General features: G+C 43.9%; 1 non-coding gene across 1 annotated transcript; it reads right to left on the reverse strand.

The window, feature by feature from the left end:
• Positions 1 to 233: 233 nt before the first annotated feature.
• TRNAR-CCG (transfer RNA arginine (anticodon CCG)) lies at positions 234 to 306 on the reverse strand. Its single transcript has one exon. It is a non-coding gene; the product is annotated as a tRNA-Arg (tRNA).
• Between the last annotated feature and the right edge of the window lie 3,259 nt (positions 307 to 3,565).

Raw genomic sequence — 3,565 nt, forward strand, 5'->3', positions numbered from 1 at the left:
GTTTCATTTGTCGGGTTCGGTAGAAAGTAAGCTGCTTGAGGACACGTGCTATTGCCTGCTCGTTCATGCGTCAAACATCAGGCCTCCAATATATAATTGTTAAATAAGAACAAATTGATCGATTAATTGATTGAACTCACAACCGAGCAACAGCGTCAAGAGGGGAGAGGAAGCAAATCAGATTTGAAGCCTCTCCAACCTGGCTGGGAATCAGACCAGCAAATGGAAAAAAGCGACCACGAAGGGACTCGAACCCTCAATCTTCTGATCCGGAATCAGACGCCTTATCCATTAGGCCACGCGGCCAACTGTGAAAGACCCTTCTCACGTAAAGTACAAAAGTTATGTAGACAGGGGTTGGAGCGGGGGAGGGGGCCTTTCGACTGACTGGAATGAACTGAACTGAACTGAACTGAACTGAACTGAAACGGAAAGAAGGAATGCATCTTCTTTTTTCAGAGATCTAGGTAATGGTCAGGCTTACTTGCCCCAAAATTCATCTTCACACATTCTCTCTAAATCAACTCTGTCCCTCTCCTTTGCCTCCAGTACTTTGACTGCTTAACATTTTCTTCCCCCAGTCATATTTAGAAATCACAGTATTTACACTGCATAAAAGAATTTTAGAGCTTAAAACCTTAGAATTTACATTTCAGAGAGGTAAAAAGGAAATGGAAGCAGATATAAAGCTCAATAAGCTACAGACCTGCCATTTTCAGTTCTGTTATGGACGATACTGCAGAAATGAAACCATTTTGACACATGATTTTAAGAAAAGAACACTTTAGAGTTTGTGATCTTATTAATAATAGTTTGGCCAAGAGTGAAAATTCAGACTGAAGGAATGTTAATACCCTCTAACAAACAAATGTAGAAATTTGAAGGCAAATTATTGATGCTAGCTGGAAATGAGTTTTGCACAAGTTGCACTGTTTGGAAACAGGTGACTATATTCCAGAGGAGAAAACAAACTTTTGAAGTCTAAACTCCTTAGTGGATTCTCTTGGATTTTCATCTTGGCATCTATTCCATTTGCAAGCAGAAATTGATCTCCCCTAACTCAAGGGAGTATCTTTTTTGGGATACTTTTTATTCCTTCCTCCTCTTCATTGTTGAAGTCTTTAATTCATTTTTTAAATTTAGATATTTTATCATAGTGTTAGTCACTCAGTCCTGTCCAACTCTTCGAGACCCCATGGACTGTAGCCCACCAGGCTCTTCTCTCCATGGAATTCTCCAGGCAAGAATACTGGACTGGGTCTCCATTCCCTTCTACAGAGAGCTTCCCAACCCAGGGATCAAACCTGGGTCTCCTGCACTGCAGGCAGATGTTACCATTGAGCTAGGGAAGCCCTTAACATTAAAAGCAACTGAATTATGTCTTTTTGGTGCACCACACTGGGAATCTTTAGTTCACTGATCAGCTATGTCACCCTTCCCCCTCCCTCCTCACCTCCCCTCCCAGGAAGCTTGGAGTCTTCACCACTGGACTACCAGGGAGGTTCTTGGGTGTCTTTTTTTATGCCAATACCTTACCATACTGTTTTGTTTACCATAGCTTTGAAAGACCCACTCCTCAGCAGTCTTCCTCCCACCTTTCTGTCTCCTGCTCGTGGAGCAGCAGACACCTTTCTGTCTCCTCCTCCTGTATTAACTTTTCCAGGATCCTAGTTCATGTCAGTTTCTGTTCCTAGAGTTTCAGGTCCAGTTATTCCCAAACTAGTTTGTTTAAGTTTGTTTATCAGATTCAATTGAGGAACATTTATAATTTTTAAGTTTATTGAAGTATATAGTTGATTTACAATGCTAATTTCTCCTGTACAGCAAAGTGATTCATTTATACATATATATACATTCTTTTTTATATTCTTCTCCATTATGGTTTACTACAGAACATTGAATATAGCTTCCTGTGCTGTACAGTAGGACCTTTATGTCTACCCATTCTATATAGAATAGTTGGCACCTGGTGGTGTTGGTTTAGTCGCTAAGTCATGTCCGACTCTTGAGACCCCATGGACTATAGTCAGGCTCATCTGTCCATGGAATTTTCCAGGCAGAATACTGGAGTGGGTTGCCATTTCCTTCTCCAAATCTGCATGTGCAAATCTCAAACTCCCAATCCCTCCCTCCTCCCCCACAAGTTTCTTCTCTATTTCTGTGAGTGTGTTTCTGTTTCATGGATAAGTTTGTGTGTTGTATTTTAGTTTCCATATATAGGTGATATCATATGATATTTCTCTTTCACTCTCTTACTTACTTCACTTAACATGGTAACCATTCATGCTGCTGCAAATGGCATTCTTTATTTCTTTTTTATGGCTGAGATATATTCCATTGTATATATGCACCATATCTTCTTTTAGCCGTTCATCTATCCATGGACATTTAGAATGCTTCCATGTCTTGGCTATTGTAAATAGGGATGCAATGAACCTAGGGGTGCATTTATCTTTTTGAAACATAGTTTTGTCTGGGTATATGCTCAGAAGTGGAATTGCTGGGTCAAATGGCAACTCTGTTTTAGTTTTTTGAGGAACCAACATACTGTTTTCCATAGTGGCTGCACCAGCTTACATTCCCACCAACATTGTAGGAGGTTCCCTTTTTCAGTTGAATAAGGTAAGAACCCAAGATTCTGAGAGCACTTAGCATCTAGAGAGTGGGGCCCAGAAATCCATAGTTTTATTCAGTTCCTCCAGGTGATTTTCTGTCTTTATGGATCCCCCCCCCCGACAATCCCCCACCCCCACGCCCACATTGTTGTCTAAAAAGCATTTATATGTCCCTTTAGCCTCTCTGAGAGTCGCCTGTGGCCCAAGCATTGTATACCCAAAGGCAGGAGGAGAAGGGGAAGACGAGATGGTTGGATGGCATCACAGACTCGATGGACAGGCGTTTGAGCAAGCCCAGGGAGATGGTGAAGGACAGGGAAGCCTGGTGTGCTGCAGTCCACTGGGTCGCAAAGAGTCGGACACGACTGAACACCAAAATCCGATGACCTTCGCAAGTCCTCTGGGGCTCGGCTGGGTCGGATCCGCCAGGACGGCCAGATCCGGAGTTGGGGAGGAGCCGAAAGGGAGACGGTGATTTCAGGTCTCCAAGAATCCACAGGAGTGAGAATCAGAAGAAAGCTTAGATGGAAAATGATTTAGGATTTGCTCCCAATACTCATTTTTGGGTTGACCCTGGTACCCAGTCAGAGAACGGCGGGAAGCGCCTGAGGGTTGCCCCTCGGAGGGCGAGGGGTCTAACTACTGCAGGCGCCTGGAGGGTTTATACTGCTACTGCTACTGCTAAGTCGCTTCAGTCGTGTCCGACTCTGTGCGACCCCATAGACGGCAGCCCACCAGGCTCCCCCGTCCCTGGGATTCTCCAGGCAAGAATACTGGAGTGGGTTGCCATTTTCTTCTCCAGGAGGGTTTATACAGTTAAATCACTTTGCGGATCAAGCCTACGCCTTAAAACGCCATCCTTCTGGATACTGCTCAGTTTCGAAAGGGGGCGCTCTAAGGCTGCTCGGTTTCTTTCTCTTCTCTTCCATGCGCACGTCTCGGTGGTTCTC

Source organism: Giraffa tippelskirchi, chromosome 8 (genome assembly GCF_054371585.1).
Source record: "Giraffa tippelskirchi isolate mGirTip1 chromosome 8, T2T-mGirTip1v1.2.pri, whole genome shotgun sequence".
NCBI classification, from domain to species: Eukaryota; Metazoa; Chordata; class Mammalia; order Artiodactyla; family Giraffidae; genus Giraffa; species Giraffa tippelskirchi.